The sequence below is a fragment of the Anopheles merus genome, chromosome X (genome assembly GCF_017562075.2).
Source record: "Anopheles merus strain MAF chromosome X, AmerM5.1, whole genome shotgun sequence".
NCBI lineage: Eukaryota > Metazoa > Arthropoda > Insecta > Diptera > Culicidae > Anopheles > Anopheles merus.
In genome coordinates, this window is record NC_054081.1 from 10080817 (window position 1) to 10097743 (window position 16927).

Below are 16927 nucleotides of genomic sequence, written 5' to 3' on the forward strand. Positions count from 1 at the left end.
GTGTGTGTCTGGGCAGTGTGCTGGACTGTCTGCTAGCCACCTCTTACCCGGTAGGTCATTGCATTCCTAGTGGCGCTCTGTGAAGCGAATGAACTCAAACAAAAAAAGGCAGTAAAAAACCTACAAAGCTACAAAAAACATTCGACCGAAACACAATTCCAATACGGCACAGCACACGTCGTCACAGCCAGACACAACAACTCCATCCCTAACCTCAACAAACAAACAAAACAGCTACACCGGGCAGGGCGAAAACGAAAAAGCAAACCGTGGCTGCAATCAATTTTCGGCTAGACTAGACTTTCCATTAACTACCTCAAAAAAAAAACAACAACAACAAAAAAATAAGAAAACAAAAAAAAATACAAACAAAAAAGAATAAAAACTACACACCTAGACGCAATGATGTGTTGCGTTTCTGTCGTTCCTCTCTTTTTCTTTGCACTCCCTAGCACGCACGCTCTCTCTCGCTCTCTCGCTCTTGTCGGGCAGTTGGGAGAGTACGTTGTCGTGTTTACACCCTGTACAAAAAAAACCCCAAACCAACCCAAGGAAAAAAAAAAGAAATAAACTCCCAACGCCGGTTCGTTGTTTCGTGCAGGTCAGGATCGAAAACCACGCACGCATTAACATGCTACTGCACTCGCCGCCCGATGCCACTCGCCACCGTGCTCGGCACCCCATTTTCCGGCCGCCGGGTGTCCCCAAAAGGTTTGACATAAAGGTTTTGCAAACAAAAAAAAAAAACAAAAAAACGGCAGAACACGCAGCCGAATGTCTAACCGAAGCACGGATGGAGCCAAAACAACTGCAGGCTAGAGAAGAAAATGCGCGAGCTAGAGAATGAAGAGAATGATAAGGGAAGAGCAAGAGTGTGTGTGTGTGAGAGAGAGAGAGAGAGAGAGAGTAAGGTAGAGAAAGTAAAAAGGACCAAAAAAAAGAATAATTGAAGCAAAGCAATAAACAGCCGAACGCTCACGTTTCAGTCGCACCAGACACCAGACCGCAGGCCTGCAGACACGCACGCATACACACACGTACACACTCACACACACATACACTTGTAAAGCACACGATGGAGCCAAATGAGGTGGCTATGGAGTAGTATCTGGCCCCGAAAAAAAAGGAATAAAACCCATTAACAAAAAAAAAAAGAAAGAACACGAGTAAAACACAGAAGGAAATGCCTTCAGTCTTTCTCTTTCTCGCTTCCTTCCTGGAGTATTTGCATCCTTGTTTTTTTTTTGGTCCAATTTTCTTTTTCTGTTCTTTCCCCCCCTTCTCTCTCTCTCTCTCTCTTTTTCTCGTTTCGTCTCTTGTCTCGAGTGGGCTTAGTATTTTTTCGCCCCGCTTGACGGAAAAGCCAGGCTTTTTTCCTCCCTTTTCCCTCCAGTGACGAGCATATGTGTGTGTGTGTGTGTGTGTGTGTGTGCACAACAACAACAAAAATGAATGGCAACGACGCCGCCGCCGCCGTCCAGCCACCCAAACACCTTCATGCTCGGGGCGGCCCGCCCCAAGGACCCGAAAAAAGCGCCCAGACGAAATTATTGATTTGTGCGTTCGCATCGTTACAACGCGCGCACCCGCACCCGAGTGCAACGAACGGAAAATTCACAACCCACCCGGATCCCCCTCCACATGGGGGGGCTCTTGTATCCCCATTCTTGCCTGTGGGAGGGGGGGGGTGTTCTTTTTGGCCCCTTTTTTTGCTGTTGTTGGCTGGTTGGGGGGCGAAAAGGATCCCCCGTTCGCTCGCAGCACGGGAAAAAAGCCAAACACCCAAAAATGTTTCTGCCTTCAGGCGGCGTGGGCGGGAGGCAGCAAATACGTTGTAAAAATGCGTCTGGACCCTTCCAGCACACTGCCTCCCCACACCTCCCACACACGTTTGGGAGGGGGAGAAGTATTTTTGGAACCGCTCGTTGGACTTTGGACAACGCCAACGTGTCCCCGGCGAAGGACCCAAGCGACCTGTGCGAGGGGTAGGAGAAGGGAAGGGTTCGTCTGACTGTAACGTATGTGGGGGAGGGGGGGGAGGGGTGACGGCAGGAAGCACAAGTGGTTACGCCGGGCTGTTGTTGTGTCTGGGAGGCCTGCAACGGGGCAAGTGTGTGCGACCTAGACGAGGATCCAAGTTTTTCGTGTTTTTGTGTGTGTGTGTGTTTTTTTTTTGCGTTTAGTAGGATTGGGCTGAGGATTTTGTTGCGTTTAAAACTGAGAGTGAGAAAGAGAGGGAGAGAGAGAGAGAGAGCGAAATGGAGAGTGTAAGCGAGATGGTTAAAGGTGGAGCGTAGTAACGAGACTTCTGGGTGGGCCTGGGCCAGTGTCCGATGCAGCCAGACAGGCCGGTGACCCTCTAGACTTTTGTTCGGTGCTGGGCGATACTTTCCTCCCGGCCCCAGCCGCACCGCGCATTGCATGCCGATGCGCAATTCCGATCCAAGCGGCAGCTAATCGGTAGGATTCGATCTGCCCTCCGGGGGAGCAGCAAGAGGGGATGGAATGGGTGGAAGGGTAAGCGTGACCACGCATCAATTGCGATTTTTTTTCCCCCTTCTTTCTGTTTTTGCTCGTCTGAGTCGGCAGTTTGTAGGAGTGGAAATTGGAAAGTTTGGCGCAAGAATTGGATAACAGCATTTTGGGGTAAGAACATGCCAGAGACTGAGGTCACTCAACGGGTGATAGAAATGATGCCTTGGACTTGGTTTAAACAGCGTGTTTTCTATTATTAAACAAACCAAAAATGGGGGTATCTGTCACAAAAAGTAAGGTTACTGTCACGAACTATTTGCAGACTTATCGAGGACTTGAATTCTGGAAAGTAAAGTTTGCATGGAGGTAGTGCCATTGAAATCTTAGGTGACGTATCTACGAATGTTTTGAAGCGTCTATTTGTATCTTTCCCTTTCTCTCTCTAACTGTCAGAGAGTGAGCTCTTAAATCCATATAAGACATCTGTCAAACGTATAGAACAAAAACTGATCCTGAGAGCTGTCAAAACATAGTCATCTGTCAATAATAATCAGTTCAGTTGTCTACCAAGTAGCTGTCTATCGTCTATAAAATAATATGACAATCATGGCTCTGATTGTGGCTCTGTTAACTTAACAGAAGAAGAAGAAGAAGTCTATCATGTTACAAGTTGTAGTGCACACAAAAATGCATACCATTGCACAACCTTCAACCCAGCCACATAAACCAAGCCCGCAAAATTTCTCAATTTCTCAATTTCCATTTTCATTAACACGCAATAAACACGACCTAGCAGCATTCCATTGCCGACAATTTAATCCTGGGCATCCAAAACCCCTGGGGAGACATTATTCTAAGTAAATGACATGCATTGATGACAGCTGTCAAGATGAAGCAAATTTCACAATTCTCACAACGCACCAATCTATCTATCCATGAGATTCGCTACTCAGTAATACCTTAACCTGGTGATATAGGTTTGACGAAGAGCCTAAGAGCAACAGAAAGATGGCACCACGAAAAGTAGATTTCCAAATCTGCTCTAGACCGACACAAAGAAACCTCTGATAATATCGCCAAACCAACATAGCAGGACTACACTATAGCCCCAAAGAAGAAGTTGTAGAAGAAGAAATAGAAGAAAAATAAGAAGGAGAATAAGAAGAAGAAGAAGAAGAAAAATAATAAAAAGAACAAGAAAGAGAAAAATAAGAAATAAACAAGAATAAGAACAATAAGAATAAGAAGAAGAAAAACAAGAACAATAACAATAATAACAAAAACAAGAAGAAGAACAAGAAGATTTATAAGGAGAAAAAGAATAAGAAGAATATGAAGAAGAAAAAGAAGATCAAGAAGGAGAAAAATAATAAGAAGAATATGAAGAAGAAAAAGAAGAAGAAAAAGAAGAAGAGAAAGAAGAAGAAGAAGAAGAAGAAGAAGAAGACGAAGACGAAGACGAAGAAGAAGAAGAAGAAGAAGAAGAAGAAGAAGAAGAAGAAGAAGAAGAAGACGAAGACGAAACGAAGAAGAAGAAGAAGAAGAAGAAGAAAAAGAAGAAGAAAAAGAAGAAGAAGAAGAAGAAGTAGAAGAAGAAGAAGAAGAAGAAGACGACGAAGACGAAGACGAAGAAGAAGAAGAAGAAGAAGAAGACGAATAAGAAGAATGAGAAGAAGAATGATAAGAAGAAAAAAAGAAGGAGGAGAAGAAGTAAGTAAACATTTGACGCCCAATTGAAATGCTGACGCCTCTCTGAAGTTCGTTAAATTGTAACAAAACAAATGAAACCCCTTAATTTGATCCGTTTGCTTCATCGAGTTTGAAATTTTGTTCGTGCCTTCATTTACTAAAGTAGTTATACTTTCTCTTCTAATATTATGTTTCTATTTCTTCCAAATTAATCAATGTTTGCCTCCACTTGAACGGTGTTCAAAAGCAGCTTAACATTGGTTATTTGAACTCGCAAACGGTGTATCTTTGCTGCAGGGCGTTGCTTACTTGCCGCTGTCGAGCAGTGGCACCCAAAACTGCTCCAGACGGCCGCCCGCCAATAAAAACCTAAGCAGCCTAGCTCATCCTTCAGCCGCAGCTCTTGCGTCGGGAGCCGGGAGCTTAAAAATATCATTGATTGCAGCCTCATAAACACATGAACCCGTGGCGGCCACCGAGGCTGTCTGGAGCAGGATGCGATAAACTGAGCGAGCGAGCCTTTTTTGTTCACAGGCAATCATCATCGCCACCATCATCCGGGCCGGTTGAACAACCTTCTTCCGCTCCGGCGTCCTCACGCCCGAAAAAGGGTCAATAAAAATCGCCCCCCCCCGCCTTTCTGCTTCTCCCTGCTTGCTAAATCCGGTGGGCCGTGTGCCAAAGCGCTGGATCGAAGGATCTGCGTTGGCAGGGACGGCATTTGCGGCGCGGTTAATCTGTCTCGCCCGAGCAACCGCGAACGCGAACTTCGTCAGCTTTCGCACGAAAAAAAAAGAAAAAGTCAACAGCCAACCCTCCCTCCCCCTCCCCCCTCGTCCACCCAGTGCGCCCGTGTGGCGTGCGTCCTGTCGCGGGCGAAATAAAACGGGATCCGAACCCCGCCAGCCCGCTTCCGACTGACTGACTGGCCTGGCTGACTGAGGTGTGACTGACCTCCGTTGAACCAGGCCCGGTTGGTACGGTTCAGCGGCTAGGGCTCGAAACACGCTGCACAGAGAAGTTCAGAAACCCAAAGTTCAGGCCTGAAAAGTGCAACAACAGAAAAAAGGAAACACACAGACACACACACAAACACATTGCCAAGACATCCACCTGGCACGCGCGTTAGCGCCGGTTAGGGAGAAGTTGGAGCAAAGGAGTTGAAGCCGACAAAAAGCATCGCTGTGTGTGTGGGGGTTTTTTTTTAAGGGTGGGGGAGGCAGCACATTTTCGGCAATGCTCTGCCAGCCTGTGAATGAAACATCCGATGCACGAGAAACGATAGAGAGAGAGAGAGTTATATATGAAGCAAATAGATGGAGAGAAAATGAGCGAACCAAGCCATCAGACGTATTATTATATATTTATCCGGCAAGGCGAAACGAAGCGTTATTTCGACCCACCGGGGAAGATGAAGCCGGCAAAGGACAAAGGTCCTTTTTGTGGAGGGCTTGGGGGGAGGGGAGGTGGGTGAATTTCTGGCCCGGACATGGGTAGGACGTTTTTGGTCCATGCGTTCGGCGCCGGATCAACAGCCTCCAGCAGCTACTGGAAAGGACGGCTGTTGGAGAATGGGGAAGTCGTACGCATCCTTATCGATCTTGGGACGAACGTCCTTACACACACTTGCACTCACAGAGGATACGGCACCAGTAAAACAGAGAGCGAGAGAGAGGGAGCGAAGGTGCAAGGAACCCATTACAACCGAAACTCTCGACCTGCCGTGAACTGTAACAAGCTCGTCCGGAGGTGTTGCTAGAGTTTGGAAATTCGGAATTTTTCGGAAAACAACTTCCAAAAACAGCTCAAATCGAACGATCGCATCCAGATTCGCACTGCACTGGTCAGCAACGCCACTGACAGCTGTCACAACTTGGTGCCCGTGGAGTGGCCGGTGCTTTTCCACAGACTTGTCAAACTTGGACGGCGCTGCCTTGGGAAGCCGCCAAGCGACCAACTTCAGAACATTTTACCCCGACCTAGCACAACGGTGCCCGCGGTCGGTATCGCACGATTTACGCCGCTCTCCCACTCGCTCTCTCTCTCCCTCCTTGCGATTCAGACACCGCTCGTCTCGCCATGCCGTTGCCCCAAAACGGCAACACGAAAGCAGCGCCTGCCCGCCGAGGATGTGAACGGAAAAAAGGCGCGTAGACGCATACTTTGTTGCACGAACGGCGTTCGTTGTCCTGGCTTTTGTTGTTTTCCCGCTCGCTCTCACACACACACACACACACACACACATTCTCGTTCGCTCTCTCGCTCGTGGACGCAGGAACAATCATCTTAAAGGCGAGTCTGGGGCCTTGGGAGGATGCGTGCTTTGCGTTTCTTTGGTCGCGTTTTGTGTGTGTGTGTTTTATGCCTTTTTCGGAGTGGGGGGAGGGATTGTGGCTGTCTGGGATTTTGTTCGTTGTTTTGTTTATGTTTTTTTTAGTTGTTGATGATAGGCGTACGCGAATGCATGCCTGATGCTGATGCCAGACGGGTGGCTTGAGCCGAACGTCGTTTATGACCGGGCGGGCGGGCGGCTGTGGTTTGGCCCCGGTTAAGCCAGCAGGTTCATCGAACCGAGCGATTGGCCATTATTACCGTGCGCCGGGAAATATTCACACGGGCGGCACGGGGTAAGGTAGAACAAAACAACATGCGAAGTGGCTGCCGGCAAGATAAGCGAAACGGCTCCTACTATTTCCAACGCTGCCGAAGACGACGACGACCGAGCGACGATATGAGCTCGAGGCAGTCGCCCGGGCCTCGTAAAGCAGCTTTTTTTTATTGGATGGCTCCTGAAATGGTCTGGCTTTATTTATTTATTTTTTAACTTCATCCTAGACTGCGGAACATGTTTGGGAAAAGATAATTTGGTACATTTATTTAACAAGACATCAATCCCCTTCAAAGGTCTTCAAATGTAATTGTTGGAGTGTTGGAATGCTAAATGGAGTGTTGTATCTCTATCACAACTTCTTATATCTCGTTCAGGACAGTTAGTTCATCATTGAGATACCAAGAATTAGTCATCAAGATACCGATTTTAGTCCTGTAAAAATAAGCATTGAGTTAAATTTGCAGAAGTATGTTTTCTTGAAGCCTAACATTTATAAAATGTGTTTATTTTGACTCAGTGTACATCGAAATAGTAATAAATTTGAAAAATTGAAAAGTGCTTCTCAAGGTACCAATTATGGCTGTTGTGTTCCTATCAATACGCCATAGCTGCACCAATTGTATCTGCAAGCCAATTCTCGAGAATGTTTTACTCCAAAAATCTTTTTGTGACATTTTTTTAACTCAAAACATGCAACAATAAGTTCACTATAGGTAAATACAGACATTGCCGCCAAATGTTGGCTTTAAGGTATCGATTTGAGTAAGTATATGACATGGTAAGCCAAGACACAGGGGCTGCGCAACTAAATTTTCAAGATCCCCTTTACTCTTAAGTAGTGGTCTTCAACCTGAGGTCCATGGCGTTAGTAGATGTGGTCTGTGATAGATTTAATTTTTGAAAAAGAAAAGCTTATTACTTTACACCTCGCGCTTTTTTGCCCCTCAATCAATATAAAATTTTCAACAGGCATATCTAGAATAAGATAAAAAACATATTTTTGTTCAAAAACTTTGTTGGCTCTACAAAATGTATGCCCTCAGTGGATTAATGTTCAACCCAACTCGTGGTCCGCGATCCGGAAAAGGTTGGAGAGCACTGCTCTAAAGAGTACGCCGCAATCAATGGCCCCGAAACCCAATAAAAGGAGGCACTAATGACGACCCCTTGAGAGACCTAAAACTAAAACCAAACCAATACTGGTCCTGACTCCAAAACATTACCTAGCCTGGTTCAAGAATGCCTGTCCTGTACTTGGTCCTGATCTCGTACCGATCCTGAAATAGCTCCAAACGATATTCCGATCCTGGAACTGTACATAGACCTATTCCGGATACGGAACGAGACATGAATCCAGCCCGAGCCGGGAACCGATAAAATTCCATTTCCAGTCGAAAACCCATACCTAGTAGTACATGTGCAGCTTAGGAATTAGCATTGGAATTCAGCGTAGGAAATAGCGTGGGTTTTTAAATAGATTTTGTATAGTGATATTCTACTGATAACACAAGGTGTGTCCGTGCTTATCAGTATATCAGTATGGAAGCTGTTACGTCAGCTTTCAGACACGAGACGCAGAGGACGCGCACAAATCAGGATGGTCGGTTTGAGTCTCTTTAAATGAAGAATTGTCCAAGTATCATGAAGAGCGGGTAACTTACCCTACTTAGGCAACAACCATAGCGCACTTGGCTATACGAATATAGCATAATGGGGCCCTTCACGATTTTAGTCAACTTTTTGTATGGAGTTTGTTGGCACGATATAGGCCACATGTAATTTGACAGGCTAATTGGGATATTTACAGATATTTACAAACATCGAGCTGTCATGTCCCATGAACTCGAATAGGTAGAAAGAATGGCAGCAGATGGCGCCACAGTAAAACAACAGATAAGGATAAAAATATGAGACAGATATATGACCAAGATTAGGACCAATTAGCATAACGTTCGGCAGCGGTCACTAAAAGGGTCAACCAAGTTCATTGCCAAACAGCTGAGCCAGAACAGGGCGCCATCGCGAAACGCAGTGAGTCGCAAATTAGAAAACGGATAGGCAACACCAATTTTAAAACTACGCTGCGAACATCACCAAATGTGAAAGCTAGTTTGTGAATTTTGTCATCCTATCTTTTTTTAAAACTCAAATATAGATTGCTACTCCCGTAGCAACAGAGTTTGACTGTTGGAGTCAGCCTCCATCGTGTAAACACTCCATACAAAACCACACACAAAACTAACCTGCAATTTTCAGTCTAGATTATTAACCTCAAAGCTAGAATTAGATTCGGGTACCTGCTCGAAAAATGTAAAAACCACGCTGTTGTTTACATTTATCCCAAGGTGCATTGAAGAGATCTGGTGATGGAATCCAGAATCAAAGTGTATGTAGTCCAGGTGGTCTCATAGCATGTTTTTTATAACCAAATTTGTATATCTCTTTTTGACAGGATGGGTGAAAGCTTTGGCTCAAACAGGCTTTCTGGAGGCTTGACAAATACACAAAACACTCTTAAAATCTTCATTCAGAAACAGAAGCGATAAAAATCAGCCTTCTAAATTCTAAATTCTAAATTCTATACATTGCAAACAGCTGACAGGCTGAAATTTCAGCCTACGAACTTAAAACGAAAAGGGCCCTAATGACAGATATTTACAACGTACATTATCGGTTTTATTTGCAAAAGAGCAGCGAGAAACCCGACCAAAAAGACAGTTGTAAACAAAGCATCCACGGTATACTTGCAATAATTGGTATGCATCAATGCTTAGGTGTATCAGTAATAGACTAGCGGAGAAGGCACTTTTTCGATTATTTGGTTGTAAATTATAGGATTACTTCAAAACAAAATTATCGCTAGATAATTTAAACCTCTCCTTTCCTACATTGCTGCTCTTAGCAACCATCTTGCCAAAACACATTTTAAAAGAATGATATCTAACAAACGGCAGGGGTCCGCACGGATCTTATGAAGCTCAACATTTAAATACTTTATTTAAAATAAGTCCATTCGTGGTTTCAGAGCGCAAATCTGAAAATATTGTTACCGAGAGCGTTATAATTGATGCTACAGCCACAATTGCTACATTTACCCTATTCGGCTTCCGCGAAAGTCAAACGCTTCTTTCGGCAGATTCCTTGAGAAAATGTCTTGTGTCTTTTGTCGATGAAGGACATTTTAAAGACTTACCAAAACATCTAAAAATAAGACACTTTCATACTGCTAACATTCTAACAAGTGACGGTTACTGTCCCGCCCAGGCCGCCCTTTGGTACGGTGCTAGCGCACCTGCCTCGCAACGGCACGTTTATGACGCTCGAATCAACGTATGCAAAGCACTGTTTTACAGCCACTTACAGCTGATTGAACGTTTTACGGCAGGGACTCGCACACTAAACCGACACTATTGTTTTAATGCCATTGGCAGCGATTAAACGTTTACGGGCAAGGAAGCGAAATCGAACACTCCCCCACCCACCCACACACACACACACATGTTTAATACCATTTCCAGCATATTACCGTTGCTTTATTGGTCAATTTAAATGCGCTTCGTTGAATGCGTGTTTCTTCTGCTTTGGTTTTAGCAGCGAGCGAAAGGAAGCAAAAAACAACTCCCAAAACGCAGCAACATTTAAAAAAAAGCCCCACACGCATGAATGATGTGCGGCGCGTGCACGCTGGCGCTAATGCAGTTCGGTGCTGCAATTTGCAATGCTGCCCTCCCCCTCCCTTTCCACAAACCGCTCCACTGCTTCGTGCGTTCGATTTTCGGTTCGCCGCTGGACACGTTTGCGCTTCATTTGGCCGTGCGCGACCCCAACAACGCGGTGCAAGGACGAAAGGCGGCATGGAGGCTACGGGTAGGATGGTGCACCAACAAAAAAAGGGAGAACAGGCAGCAACACCAAAAAATAACATGAAATAAAACACACACACAGGATGAGCTGGATTGCGCAACATGCATCCGTTGCCGGGGCCGTAAAAATTCCTTCCGTTTTCTTTTCGTGTGTTTTTTTTTTGTTCGCCTGTTTCCTTGTCCGCTCGTGTGTGTGTGTGTGTGTGTGTGTGTGTGTGTGTGTGGTGTGTGTGTGTGTGTATGTGCGAGGGGTTTTCGGTACCTTTATTTTGGGGTTCACGTTTGCCCATTACGCAACCGGGATGGGGGCGAAGAAGCAAAAAAAAACCGAGAATGCATCATACCGCGCTTGGTGCATCGGACCGTGTGCGATGGGCGGTTTTGTTTTTTGTTTTTTGTTTTGTTTTTTTTTTTCTTTTTCGCTGTGCTTCTTGTCCGTTTGATCGTCTTGTTCGATGCACATTTTACTGCACCTACTTGCTGTTTCGGTGTTTGATGGCTCTTCCAACCAGATGGTGTCGTCTTCCAACCCGGTCCAGTGTTGCCCGGTTCGGTTTTGTTTGGCGTGCGTTCTTTTTCCTTTTTTTTTGTTTTGTTGCTGATGTGGTGGTGCTGTTGTTGTTACATTTCAAACGTCAGACCACGTGCCACGGTTGGCAGTGCCCTACAACAGGTATGGAGTACTGTTGGACAAGGGGTGGGAGAGAGAAAAAACGCGCCTTTCTGGTCGCTCAAAGCCTTTGACTGCTTATTTTAATGTGCTGTAACAAATGGTTTGTTTTTCATCAGGTTCTTTTGCAAATGACTGCAAAAAGCAGTCAAATAATAGTCTTTTACATTAATTTGCTGCAGCTAGATGCATTCGGTTTTAGAAGAAATGCCCTTCAACGACTTGTACTGGGTTTGAATTCAAAAAACGGCCTTAAAACATCATAATGTAGGATAGATCACTTTTATGTCATGCTAAAACAGCTTCAACGATTAACCGCATGTCATATGTTAGATATGTTAGATATAGATAACAACATTTTTACACATGAAAAATATTGCAAATCCTTTACGTTTAGGTTTGGGAAAGGAGCAGCTTTCAACGACAAGATTGCACAAACATACTTTTGTGATTTTCAAAGTAAATCGTGTTTTAAAAAGGTTAAAATTAATTTCTTATTTAGATAATTAGTTCAATGTTCAAGGGAGTTATGTCAACAAATATAACCAAAAAAAAGTAAAAAATATCAATTGTGCTTTCCTCAATACTACACGCTGTAAAATGACTTATTATAGCTAACGTTTAAAGATCAAGATGCTATTTGCCCTACTTTGGAAGTTACATGACATTTTGTTAGCATCAGTTTGTAAGAAGTCATATATAAGAGGCAATATTACTTATTGTAATAGTATTCATCATGAAGGGATAACAAGGAACACAGTGAATCTGAATAGTAGGAATGTAAATTGTGAACTTACATAACTGCACTCATATCCATAAGAATTCGAATATGAATTTGTCAAAATATTCGTCTTAGGAAGGACTTACAACAACTGAAAAACATTTTGTCATTATTTTATTTTTTCAATGCATGGATCTTTACAATTATATTCTACTCTACGAAAAGGAAAGCAAATTCACTGTACCAGCACAAGGAAGCTGTTGGAAAAGCGATAAACTATCAAAATTCAACTCATAATGTTAATAATTTGTAGGCACAGGTAGAATAGGAAACATTTTAGATAGAAAATATGAGGATCTATTAACAACCTTATTTTCATTCGGATGTTTGTGTGGGTTGACTCCACTGTGCAATGATAGTTACAACGGTAAGTTAACCCTAATCAAACGTTGAAGGAGTTTTTACAAAAATAATAATACAAATAAAAGTAAGATTAAAAATAATAATAAAAATAGATTGAAATGAAACAAGCTAGATTTAAAAATATATAAGAAATGAAAAAAAACATAAAATAAGATGGGGTAAGTGTACCAAATATGGCTATAATATGTCATCAAGATACCGATTTTACGCCTGTAAAAATAAATATTGGGTGAAATTTCAAACTTCTTTATGTTTTTATGTAGCCTGCAACGTGTAGAACACGAGGATATTTTTTATTTTCATTCATTGCTTATCAAAATACTAGAAAATTTCAATTCAAAATTGCATCTTAAGGTACCGATTAAGGCTATAGTGTTCCTAGCAATTCGCCATAGCTATACCAATTGTGGCTGTATTCTAAAACTCGTGGATATAAACACTAAAAACTACTTTGTGATATTGTTTTAACTGAAATCAAGTAATAATAAGTTCACTGCACCAATATAAGTGTGTAATCACCATTAAATACGTAAAATTAACATTTGAAAATATCCGTTTTCTATCACTGGTTGTATTGATATCCACGCTCAATTAATCGCACAATTGTTGAGGCTAATCCTAAAGAAATTACACACATAAGTTCTGATGACACCGTGCTTGGACACACACCTGACAATCCTGCATATCACCTGGAAGCTACACCGAAACCAGCTACCGGTTCAGCGCGATACGAAGAAAAGCACAAATCAGGGTGGTCTATTTGAGTTTGTTTAAATGAAGAATCGTAGCCATAGGTCAACTATCTTCTGGCCAAGATACTTCCGGGCAAGACTAGCACTAACTATTGATAAGGGAAGAACAAGGGCGTATTTGGCAATAAGGCGACACGAGCGGCTTCAGATTTCACTTTCTTCGTATGAAAGTCATGCAAGACTGCATTATTTTGGTGAAACAGATACGATACGACAATTGTCAACAAAGCATCCATAGCGTACTGCGATATTTGGTACACTGAAGGTTAGTTGTACCAATAATGGACGTACAGGAAAAAGGCATATTTTCGATGAAATGTTGAAATGTTGATAGATTTTGATGTGTAGTCGTTACATAACTAATATTTTGCACCAAAATGATGGGTTTGAGATAAAATTATGGTTGGGTGCTTGAAAATCGCTAATATCCTACAGTGCTGCTCTTGGCAAAATGGTAAGAGATACCAAAAATCTTGGCAACACATTTTAAAAGGGTGATATTTAACAAACGGAAGTGACCAACATGAAACTAATGAAGCACAAATGTGTTAAAATGTTCATAATTGAAATAAAAAAATCCTTCCGTGGTTTTAGAATGCAAAAAAGGCTGTTTTAGAGCGAAAATAGTGTTCGTTATAACCATAATTGGTGCTATAACCACAATTGATACACTTACCCTAAATAAAAAATAAAATAGAATAAGATTAACAAAACTGAATAAAATTAAATAAAAAAAGAAAATCAAACAAAATCAAATGAAGTACAAAAAATAAACATATAATTAAATAAAATAAATAAAACAAAACAAAATTAATTACACAAAAATGAAAATATAATAAAATAAAAGAAAAGAAAATAAAATAAAAATAATTTACTACAAGGCCCTTTTTTTTTAATCCGATGTAACAAACCTTACTCATGGAAGTTTAAAAACGATAATTTGCTCGAGTATTCCTACACAACACACCTATAAGCTACCAAGCGATTCGTGCTCGTCCAAGGATGAGCAAAATTGTCAAAAATAAAATTATTTCAAATGACAAACGACCACTGGTTACATTTCATTTCGTAGCAAAACGACCAACAAGATAATACAATAACGAGCGAACAATCGCTAATTAAAACGATACATTCGTTCAGATTAATGTATCCTTATGAGTCGATGCTATGTTTCTTCCAATCCCATAATTCAAGAAAAATTTTAACATTAATATAACTAACGTTAATAGCTTCTTTTTGTATTGCTTGCATTGTGTAATTGAATTTGCGCAGCGGATACGCAACGGCCCAACACTATGAGCTATTCTTTTTTGTTTTTTTTTTTTGTTTTCTTCCTCTTTTTCTGCAAACCTTCAAACGCTTCAAACGCTCTGCGGGTTGCGCCCTTTTCAGCGAGCCTTAGAAAAGGGGGAGATCAGCGGGAGGGAGGGGGGGGGGAGAAACAAATTTCAGCAAAAGCAGCCCAAAATGCAACGAACTGCAACGCTAACGGCAAATGGCAATAGTTTGAAAAGCCGTAACAAACAAACCAAACGAGGATAAGAAAAAAATACAAGAAACCAGCTTGAATGGAAATAAAACAAAACCCACTCCTCCCTTTAACAAAAAAATAAAAAACAAAAAAAAAGTACGCAGATAAAACGATGCAGATAAATAGAAGGAACCCCTGTTTTTTTTTCTTTTTTGGGTAGATTTTCGGGAGTGCTGTCGTGGTTGTTGTTGCTGCTGTTGCTGCTGCTACTGCTGTTGCTACATAACCTTTGGCCGAAAAAGTTCATCGACCTCGGGGGAGGGCACACACACACACACACACATGGTGCAGCCAACTGACCAAGCCATTGCACCCCTGCACGGGAAACCCGGGTGACTGATGCCCTCCCGAAACCAAACGGACAAGGATGGAGAGGGGTGGAGGGGGGGGGGGCAATAAAACACTCATGCTAACACGCCCCCTCCCCCCCCCCCCCATACTCCCCCTCTACGAATTGCAACCCCTTTTTCTTTCACCGCTTCTTTCTGCCTCGTCTTCCGCTTCCTCGGGTTGCGGGAAAATGCTTTCGCGAGCTCGCGCCATACCTTTAACCCGTGTAATGCATGCGTTTCTTCTTGCATTTTCGGGTGGACCAAATGGTGTGGCGATAGAACGAAATCGCTCACACCCACACACACACTCACACACACCTCTAGAGCCTGGGAAGAGCTAGTTAGGGGCACGCGTACGCCTCCCGATGGGCTTTGACGAGACTTGGCGAGCATGAGAAAAGGCGCTCGACAACAACGAAAAAACAAACATACACAAAAAGGAAGATGAAGTAGAACCCCCCCCCCCCCCCCCCACCAAGCAACAACAACAACTGACCAACTGTTTGTTGTGTCGATTTGTTTTGTCTTAGGCGTGTGTGTTGCAATTTCTTGTGTTGCTTTCGCTCGTTTCTTCCTTTGCTCCTGCTAAAAAAATTCGGTTCGGGTGCTTCCTCACTTGTGCTGCGCCGCTCTGTGTGTGTGTGTCACAAGCAAGGAGTTGATGTGCATTTGTCCCAGCACATGGAAGGCACGGCTCCGGTCAATGAACTGGTGAGCGGTGAGCAAAACATTCCGCTTAACGTTTGACGTTTTGATTAATTTATCTTTTTTTAAATATTTTATTACTTTCGTACACAATGATGAATAAGGACAACTGTACGCGAAGGCAGCAATTTATTCAAAAATAATTTTAAAAAACGACGCCAAACAAGATCCTGCTCCTTACACTAGGTCAGGGACTGTAAGGCGGCCGCACGGTGTCCGTGGGCCGTGAACCTGACCTCAGCGAACAATTCGGCTGCGCGAGCGGCCCAAAGCACGCGGGAGGCTGCGTCGTCCGTGGCTAACATGCGAACGAAGCGCGCTTGGGGAGAACGAGAAGAAAATGCGCAAAAAGCGCAGAGCCACCCCATAAAATCGAACCCTGCGGTTAGGCTTGTTGTAAGGAACCGGTATGTGGATGGGGGGGGGGGGGGGATGCTCGAAGATGCCGAAATGCTCTCGGGCGCCCCATCGTTCGCGATGCAGGCGATGGGGTCATAAAAATTGAAAGTAAAAATAATAAGGAAACCCTCGGCTCGTTCTCTCTCTCCCGCTTCCAGTTCTTCCTTTTTTCTCCGAAAGGAACGCAGCCCGTACGCCCTGAAGCGCTTAGCAAAGGGGTGAAGGGGGGGGGGGGGGGGTGGAGGAGGAGGGAGGGGACAAATTGCAAAGACGAAGGAGGGGGATGGGGTGCATTGAAATTATGCATTTCTTTTGCAGCTTTTGCAAGACGCGGGTCAGAAACTGTACTGAAACTGTTTACTGCTGCTGCTGCCGGGGAGAATGTGGTTTGCGTTGTGAAAAAGGCAGTTTATCTTTTTCCGGGCTCTTCAGTAGTTCCTGTTTTGCTTTTTCCTAACCTTTTTAGCGCTCTTATGGTTAAGAATAATACATGGTTGCTTTGGTATAAGAACTCGGTTTTAGGACGAGCAACAAAAAAACGCCTCATTCGGGGTACTCAGTGACTTTGATGATTTCACTGCGATTGATTTAATCATCTCAAAAGTGAGTAGTGTGTCAAGCTTGTTGGGACTGTTCAGCTGTATTTGGTCAAATCGTACATTAAGCTCTCGGCTTCCAAGGAACATTTTAAATCTTATCATAGTTTGCACAATGATGTTACGGTTATTACCATTAAGTCTTTCCTTTTTATTAAAA

General features: G+C 43.2%; 1 pseudogene; it reads left to right on the top strand.

Moving 5' to 3' along the window:
* The first annotated feature begins 1151 nt into the window (after positions 1 to 1151).
* LOC121589847 lies at positions 1152 to 9271 on the top strand (annotated as a pseudogene).
* Positions 9272 to 16927: the final 7656 nt, after the last annotated feature.